Source organism: Poromitra crassiceps (assembly GCF_964638095.1).
Source record: "Poromitra crassiceps genome assembly, chromosome: 6".
Taxonomy (NCBI): Eukaryota; Metazoa; Chordata; class Actinopteri; order Beryciformes; family Melamphaidae; genus Poromitra; species Poromitra crassiceps.
This window is the reverse complement of record NC_139627.1, coordinates 53,073,241-53,083,008: the sequence shown is the minus strand read 5'-3', so window position 1 is coordinate 53,083,008 and position 9,768 is coordinate 53,073,241.

Genomic DNA, 9,768 nt, shown 5'->3' with positions numbered 1-9,768 from the left:
TTGTGAAAAGCAATTATTACATGTAAAATAAACTGGTCTGTTATTTACTTGCATTGTTGGCATTGTCACCTGGTTCTTCATTACTTTACTGCCTTGTTCACAGTCCAGATCATATCATCCTTCTCTCCCACAGACTATACTTGACTCACGGCCAAGCAGCCCAAGACCCTGACATCCATAGGGTCTGTGAGTGTGTCTGCCTCAGACTTGCCAAAGAGTTTGAGCCAGCACGCAACCGGCCCAAGGACACAAAGGGGAAGACACTGCCCATCCCACAGTCCATTGTCAGCATCTACAGCCACATCAAACAGCTGCTGGAGGACAGCCCGGTTATCCTGGACCAGACCACCTTGGCTCTGGTCCCGGTTAACAACACCACTGTCTCTAAATGGTGAGTGTTATTTTGGTAAGACGGTATATGAATATTTAACTTCAAGAAAAACCTTCACCTGCATGCTCGTTAGAAAATATGGAATAAACTTAAGAGGATAGGCTCATGTCATATGTATAAAAATGAATGTTTGTCTTGTACAGGCTGCAAAAGAGGGATAAGAGGAAGGACAGGGGCTTGCTGCTGCAGGACACTACTGCCCCAACAGGTGCACCTGGCCAAGCAGTGACCGTGCCTCCTGCTGCCCCCGTGCAGCATGCACACCAAACAATGGTGTTCGAGGAGCCTGCAAACCTCCAGGGGGAAGCTTTCGCCCGCCCGCGCTATCTGGCGGCGAACAGGCCTGTGTCCCATCCACCTCCCCCGTTCCATCCACTTCCACAATCCTGGCCAGACCCCTTGTACCAGCCAGCTGAGCCAGGTCCTTTGTACCAGCCAGGTCCTCCATTCCAGCCAGGTCCTGCGTACCAGCCCTTTCCTGCGTACCAACTATTTCCTGTGTACCAACCATTTCCTGTGTACCAACCATTTCCTGTGTACCAGCCTGGTCCTCCAATCCAGCCCGGTCCTCCGTTCCAGCCAGGTCCTTCGTACCTGGCCGGTCCTCCCTATCAGCAAGCTGCTCCATTCCAGCCAGCTGCAGAGTGCCCTCCATCTCAGCCAAGGCAACGTGCCTGGAGACGACAGAGAGCAGCCCAGGAAGATGCGGAGTGTGTGGCTAGGGGCGAACCACCAAAGAAACGGCTGGCAAAGGAACAATATCATTACACCTGCAAACAGTGTGGCCAGGAAAAGAGAAAAAACACTGGACACACCCAGCTGAGGGGGCGGTGGTACTGTCCAGCCTCAGGACTGTCACTGGATCAGTGGAAGAGCAGTTTATAACTGTGTGTGTTCAAGTTTTCTGTGTGTTCATAGATAAATAAGCAAGTTAATAAATAGTTTTATTGTAAAGTTGTCTCTCTGTCTCTCTGTCCTCCTCTCTCTTCTAAATCTTTTAAACTGTATATTTTGTACAGAAAGAAAGACTATGAGTGGGGGGGGGATTTACAGATTTAATAAACTAGTCAAATGCATTTCATTTCATCATTCAGGATATTATTACACAGTTCATGCAATGTTTTGGTGGATGCTGCCACCTAAAGTAGGCTAGGAGTGTCCTAGTACATTGGGATCTTGCCACAGCGCAGGTTCGAATCCCATCCGTGAAGTGAAAATAAAAGTGATGGCATCCCTTGCAATAAGTGCAGAAGTGTTTGAAAACAATGTTGAGAAGATAATCGAGTAGAAATGAAATTATATATTGTATGTTTTCCTCTTTCTCTTTTTTTTTCTCTTTCCCCTCCGCAGGCACACATGTATGAGTTGTCGTGGCCGTACGCCAGTAGATGGACTGCCTGGAGGTCCGAACAAGGTCCTAACAGGTCCGAACAAAATGTCCGAACGAGATCAAAGGTTTCCAAACAAACTCCGAACAAGTCACGTGAGTCATATGACGGCCGCTGACATCCTGCGCCCTGGTTGGTTGTTGGAGCTCAGAGGGACTGTTTCAACATGGCGGCCGGATCACAAAGTTTGTCGTTTTACAGCCAAACGGTACACTTAAACATGTTTCAGAAAAAACTTGAGGCGACCAGTTTTCATTACATTTTCAGAATATGTCTTTATTTTTTTTTATCAGACGCCCCACACCAGAGCTGGGAAGCTGGAGAGAGCACTCCTAATTTCCCCAAGCCTAACCTCGGCCCTAACGCTGGAAACACTAATGCCTGCATAAAAGTTTTCACCGCAGCAACTCTACACAGTCACACACGGCACCCCCCTCCCGTGAGTACAGTGACCATTTAGGCAGTTCAGTCACACAGACAACGGCTTGACCGGGCAAACTTGTCCCGATCAGCTTGAGCTCCACTTCCCAGAATCAAGTGTCTCTCGCTCGGCTCTCCCTTAACCATTCCCCATTCCCACAATCAAGTCCGGCTGAGGATAATTAACGCAAGAGTCTCTGTCAGCGGAGGCACCGCAGCCCAGGGGCAGCCGCAGGTGAAAGCTCACTGTCAATCATCCCCCCCTCCCTCCAGTGGACACCCCAAGTCCACTACATTATTTTGTTTGCCTTTCCCGTGCAGTTAAGACGGTATATGAATATTTGTCAAAAATGGAGAGAATGCACACCATAAAATCTCAGCGAGGTGCCGGTGACGGACAAGAATCTATAAAAAGAGTAGAAAGCGCACACTCTGGCTCCGATGCAATGAATTTAATAAAAGGACAACGTTTCGGCCTGGTGGCCTTTGTCAAGTCATGTACAAACAAGGTGAAGAGCACAGTCTTGTAACAGAGACACACCTAGACCCAGTAGCGGAGCGTACGCCGGGGCAGAGGGTGCGGCCGCCACGGGCCCACTCGTCAGGGAAGCCCATCAAAAAAAAAAAAAAAAAAAAATTTTTTTTTTTTTGCAGGCCAGGCCACCGGGCCTGGCTGGCAACCTGTGTTTTTATTTTTCTTCTTCAGAACAAGCTTGTCTGTAAAGTGGCTTCACTGTAGTCTTTCTTGGACATAATATTACTTGGCTCAATGAGTGACAAATTGTGTTTTTGGATATAGGGGCTATCAGCTATTTTACAGTTGTGACTTAAAATGACTTTATTTAATAAAGTCAGTGGTGTGAGTCTGAGAGGAATTCAATCAATAGACAATAACATTGGTGTGTTTAAAATGAGATATTCCACTAAATATGGCTAAAACCGATTCAAACATGCAAAAAAGGCACATTTTTCTTCGCGGCCTGGCAGGCCCGGTTCTACGGGGGTGCAAAAGCATGCATTGCACCCTTATTTTAATTGTCTGCATGCTCAGTTGAAAAGTAATTTTTTTTTTTTTTTTTTTTTTTTTTTTTAAAAATGCTACAGCTGCACACTTACTGTTTAAACTTGAATTATAGTTGTTGTTTTTCTTTGTTCTTTGATGTGATTTTATGGCTTTTTGGCACCTATATGTAACCTTTTAAGGTTGAGATAATTGTATTATCATTATATGGTCCAAATATTTCAGTAGCCTAAAGCACTTGAAACACTTGAAATATTCTTGCTTGGGTGGTATCATTCTACTTGAAATGATGGTCAAATGCATTATTTTTAGTAAAATAACATGTCAAATTTTTCGGGCGGCCGGCCTTTGGCCGGCCACCCGAGTGGGCCCGGCCTTTGGCCGGGCATCTGCACCCCTTCCTATCTAGGATGCACCCCTAGTCATCTTGTTCTGGAACCGGCCTTGCGGCCTGGCCTGGCCTTCAAAAAAAAATAAAAAATAAAAAGTTTTTTTTTTTTTTTTTTATGGGGACCCCCTAAGAGCTTCGCCCCCTCTGGGCTGATAGGGTCGCTCCGCCCCTGCCTAGACCACAGGTGCAGCCAATCAATTAGAATCAGGTGCAGCCAATCAATTAGGATCAGTCAGTCACTGCAAGTGAATGAGAACTTACAAGTGATCCAAGTGTGAAAAGCACAATTTTCCAATGAAAAAAAGTTACAATATATAATCTTTACAGCCAAACAAACAATGAATGGTAAAAACCATCCAGAGTGAGAATTCACAAAGGAGATGGTGTTACAAAGTTACAATGGACCTCTTTCACAGCTGCCACCCTGCATCCAAAAGGCAGGAAGGAGGTGCAACCAACCCACCAACCAGGGACCCAGGACCGGAACACCTAAATGAACCAAAGACAGGAGACCCTGGTTGAGGTTTTAGTGCACCCACGCCACCTCCACCCAAGACACAAAATGGCCGCTGCGAAAGAGGCCCTCCGCAAAAAAAAAAAAAAAAAAAAAAAACAGTGGGCCAAACAAGGCTAATACAGCTCCAAGTGGAGACAAATTACAAAATATTTACAGAGTATTTACAAACAAGCCCTAGAATGCAAAGTGAGCATCAGACCCCTAGGGGGCGTCATAAACAGTACATCCTAGTCAACCGATGCAGTGAAAAGGCCTAGTGACGTCAATTTCCCTGTAAGGAAAAATTATAAGAAACATTTTAGTTCAAAATCAATATTTAGACCAAAAGGAGATAAGGTGTTTAGATAGTGAATATAAAAGTGCTCCCTCCTAGAAAGGAGATTCTCTAGGTTCCCACCTCTCCTAGGGAGGGAGACCTTCTCTATCCCAATGTATCTGAGCGAGGAGATGGGGTGATTCTCCTCTACAAAATGGGCTGCTACAGGGTAGTTGAGATTCTTACACCTGATGGTACTGCGGTGTTCGGAAATACGGGTTTTTAATTCCCTGCTGGTTTTACCTACATAGGACTTACCACAGGGGCAGGTGATGAGGTAAATAACTGATTTGGTGTAACAGGTGATAACCCCTTTAATGGGGATGGGCTTCCCGGTGTGGGGGTGCTGAAAGGTGCTACATCGGTGGGTGAAGTTACATTGAGCACAAGCCCCACAGCGGCGGTTACCATCTGGAATAGGTGCCAACACTGTTTGAGAAGGCACAACAGAAATAGGGGGTAAATCGGAGTTAACTAAACGATCTCTTAAATTAACACCTCGTTTGAAAACAACCAAAGGGGGATCCTTAAAGATGTTCTGTAAACTAGTATCCGTTTTGAGTATATGCCAATGGTTATTGATAACCCCTTTAATCTGCTCAGAACATTTAGAATATTGGGTGGTCAAAATGATGGAGGGATTTTTGGTCTTAGCTTTTCTCTGGAAGAGATCATCCCTGGGTCTGTCGTTGATTCGTTTAACAGCTGTATTTATTTGAGTTGCCTTATACCCCCTTAAACTAAACTTGTCTTTCATGTCAGAAAGGTTTCTTTCAAAATCAGACTTTCTACTACAGATTCTTTTTACTCTACAGAATTGGCTATATGGAAGGCTGTTTTTTAAAGGAAGAGGATGACAAGAGTCAGCTCTCAAGAGACTGTTGCGTGCAGTAGATTTAATGAAAAGATCAGAATACAACGTGTGGTTCTCACGTATAACCCCTAGATCTAAGAAACTAATGCGGTTGGGTGAATAATCCATAGTGAATGTCAGATATTCAGAACAATTGTTTAAATAACCAAAAAATGCATGCAACTGTTCTGTGTTACCCTTCCATAACACAAAAATGTCATCTATGTATCTTTTCCATACAATTATGTTAGATGAAAAAATGTTATTTGTATAAACAGACAATTCTTCAAAGAGAGCCATGTAGAGGTTGGAGAAGGAGGGGGCAAATGGGCTTCCCATAGCCACACCTCTTTTTTGGAGGAACCAGGAGTCTTGAAAGATAAAATAATTGCATGTAAGAATCAACTTGACAAATTCAACAATACAAGTTATCGAGGGGGTTGAATGACAGTCTCGTTTGGGAAGAAAGTGTTCCAATGATTCCACTCCTCCCTCGTGAGGAATAGAGGTGTAGAGTGCATTTACGTCAAAGGAGGCAAGTATCAGTTGGTCATCAGGGAGAGGATTAACAGAGTCAATGATGGACAACATATGGCCCGTGTCCTTAACAAAGGACGGCACCTCCTCAGCTAGGGGTCGGATCAAAAAGTCAACAAAGGATGAAATGGATGACGTCAAAGACCCAATTCCTGCAACTATAGGGCGGCCTGGAGGATGTTCAAGGCCTTTATGGATCTTAGGTAGAACATAAAAGGCAGGAATAACTGGACATTCAATTTTAAGAAACTCCAGTTCTTTCTTAGTGATATCACCCTCATGAAAAAAATGATCCAGTGTGTCATGGATTGTCTTCTTAAAAGAATGGGTGGGATCACCAGACAGTTTCTTATAGAAAGTATCATCAGAGAGTTGCCTTAAACATTCATCAACATAATCAGACCTATTCAGAACCACAGTGGCACCTCCCTTATCAGCTGGTTTAATTATGATTGAATTATCGGACTGCATGTCCTTCAAAGCAACTTTTTCATCTGGTGTTAGATTGCTATAAGAATTGAATTGTTGCTTATTCTTTAGCAATGCAGTCACATCTCGTTCAACCAATCTACAAAATGTTTCAATAGAGGAGTTACGATTGGTTGGAGGTAGAAAATAGCTTTTCCCCCGAAAGGGTGTCTGTGTCTGAGCTGAAGCTTGAGACATGGAAGGGCTAAAATGTGGTTCTGAACTTTCCTTAGAGTTGCCAAAAAATTCACGAAGTCTGATATTACGGAAAGATTTAAATAGATCTATTTTCATGTCAAACTCATTACACTGTGTGGTCGGGACAAATGAAAGTCCCTTATTAAGAACCGACAAGTGTGAGGCATTTAGAGTCATACTGGACAAGTTGAAGACAATTACTTCCTCCGGTGTTCGGTGTGGGGCCAGAACGGCGGCGTCGGTGGGCCCTGGGAGCGCAGGGTCCAGGGTCTCTGTAGGACGTCGGCACTTCTTCCCTAGTCGGGTGCGACGTTTTGTGGGCGGCCTCGATGTGCACGTCTGTGCGCACCCCGTTGGTTTCCACCTAAAAAACTAGAGCTGGAGGTGGACGACCTGCTGTTTGATGATAGTTGATCAGAGGAGGAGTAGTAGTAGTCCTGTTGTGGTCTGCGCCGCTGTGCAGGGGTTCTCCTCTCAGGATTTCTCCAGTAGTAGATGTTTCCTTCAGAGGCGTCTCGCTTATCTCTGTTGAATTTCTTGATTTCTTTGATTTCATTAGACAGCTTGTCTTGCATTGTACGGTTGGCTGTCATGACTTTCGTGAACTCTGTGTCATCAATGATTGCCTGGCGTAGGGACAAGGTTTTTGTCTCAATAGTTTGGTCAATGTCTTTCAGATCTTGTTTCAGTTGGTCAATGAGAAGAGTCATCAGGTCAAGTGAGCATTTGTTTAAGATGGCACACCAGCGTTCACAGAATTCTGGAGTCCTGCAGTGGGTTGCACCAGCTGTGCGTAAGTTGAAACGTAAGCTAGTTTGAACGTAAAGTCTCACTAAGTCAGAGTTTACGCACTACTAAAAATATTTGGGTTGCACCAAGTGAAATAGTTACAACGTAGGCCTAAGTTAGAACTTAGATTTTACACCTACCTCTTACTAGGTGTAAAGTCCTCCGTAAAATAGCAGTTGGCACGGATTGCAACTTGGCACCGTGGCGCATCGTTGTTTTGCGCCCACAACGCGCTCTCCGTGATAAATTATTACACCCTTTGATATTTATGACTCACGCTTTTGTTTCCCACAAGCTGTAGCACTGCATACAAATTAAAATAACCGCAACAATTTAGCGAGGCAGGATGGTACGTGGTAAATTAGCCTACAATACTGATGGGCTCACAGATAAACGTTAACAGTAATATGAACCTAAATGAACGTTACTCAATAACGTTCTCATTTGGTTAGTGTTGATGAAATATGAAAGCACTAATTTGCGGTGGGCAACATGTCCCGACTGTTTTCATTCCACTTAATTAAACAACGGTAAATAAACACAGTTTCCACCGTGCTTTTCACTGATTGGCTACAGGAAGTGAAAACGTCATTTTCCGCGACACTATTTTGGTTAGTATGGACTTTAGGGTCTACTAGTTAAGATGTACCTTACGTCTCCGTGGTGCAACTAAACAAAGACACAACTTTAGTGTCAAACTAACTAGTTTGAACGTAGCAGTTAGTGTGGACTTTACACCCCAACTTAAGAGAGAACTTACGTTCAGCTGGTGCAACAGGCTGCTGTTCCCCAACATGGGTTCTTTTTGCCATCTTAATCCACGGGGGATAACACCTTGTCTGACATAATCACTTAGCGTGACCACATGTAAAAATGTCCTGGTTCTGCGTTTGAAAAGATTTGAGAGTTCTACTGGAGTGTCACGGTACTCACGGGCCGGGCCATCAAATAGAGATTATGTGACCAGGATGTCATCTCTTTCTCTATGGCTGTATGCAAAAGTCTCTTGTCGTCTCTGACTCAGACCCATAGAGGGGTCAGACTGTGGATCATCAGGCATCTTGGAGCAATTAGGTTGGGTGCAATAAACTGGAACAAACAATTGTCAAAAATGGAGAGAATGCACACCATAAAATCTCAGCGAGGTGCCGGTGACGGACAAGAATCTATAAAAAGAGTAGAAAGCGCACACTCTGGCTCCGATGCAATGAATTTAATAAAAAGACAACGTTTCGGCCTGGTGGCCTTTGTCAAGTCATGTACAAACAAGGTGAAGAGCACAGTCTTGTAACAGAGACACACCTAGACCACAGGTGCAGCCAATCAATTAGAATCAGGTGCAGCCAATCAATTAGGATCAGTCAGTCACTGCAAGTGAATGAGAACTTACAAGTGATCCAAGTTTGAAAAGCACAATTTTCCAATGAAAAAAAGTTACAATATATAATCTTTACAGCCAAACAAACAATGAATGGTAATGGTAATGAATCTCAACTACCCTGTAGCAGCCCATTTTGTAGAGGAGAATCACCCCATCTCCTCGCTCAGATACATTGGGATAGAGAGAAGGTCTCCCTCCCTAGGAGAGGTGGGAACCTAGAGAATCTCCTTTCTAGGAGGGAGCACTTTTATATTCACTATCTAAACACCTTATCTCCTTTTGGTCTAAATATTGATTTTGAACTAAAATGTTTCTTATAATTTTTCCTTACAGGGAAATTGACGTCACTAGGCCTTTTCACTGCATCGGTTGACTAGGATGTACTGTTTATGACGCCCCCTAGGGGTCTGATGCTCACTTTGCATCCTAGGGCTTGTTTGTAAATACTCTGTAAATATTTTGTAATTTGTCTCCACTTGGAGCTGTATTAGCCTTGTTTGGCCCACTGTTTTTTTTTTTTTTTTTTTGTGGAGGGCCTCTTTCGCAGCGGCCATTTTGTGTCTTGGGTGGAGGTGGCGTGGGTGCACTAAAACCTCAACCAGGGTCTCCTGTCTTTGGTTCATTTAGGTGTTCCGGTCCTGGGTCCCTGGTTGGTGGGTTGGTTGCACCTCCTTCCTGCCTTTTGGATGCAGGGTGGCAGCTGTGAAAGAGGTCCATTGTAACTTTGTAACACCATCTCCTTTGTGAATTCTCACTCTGGATGGTTTTTACCATTCATTGTTTGTTTGGCTGTAAAGATTATATATTGTAACTTTTTTTCATTGGAAAATTGTGCTTTTCACACTTGGATCACTTGTAAGTTCTCATTCACTTGCAGTGACTGACTGATCCTAATTGATTGGCTGCACCTGATTCTAATTGATTGGCTGCACCTGTGGTCTAGGTGTGTCTCTGTTACAAGACTGTGCTCTTCACCTTGTTTGTACATGACTTGACAAAGGCCACCAGGCCGAAACGTTGTCTTTTTATTAAATTCATTGCATCGGAGCCAGAGTGTGCGGTTTCTACTCTTTTTATGGTATATGAATATTTAACTTC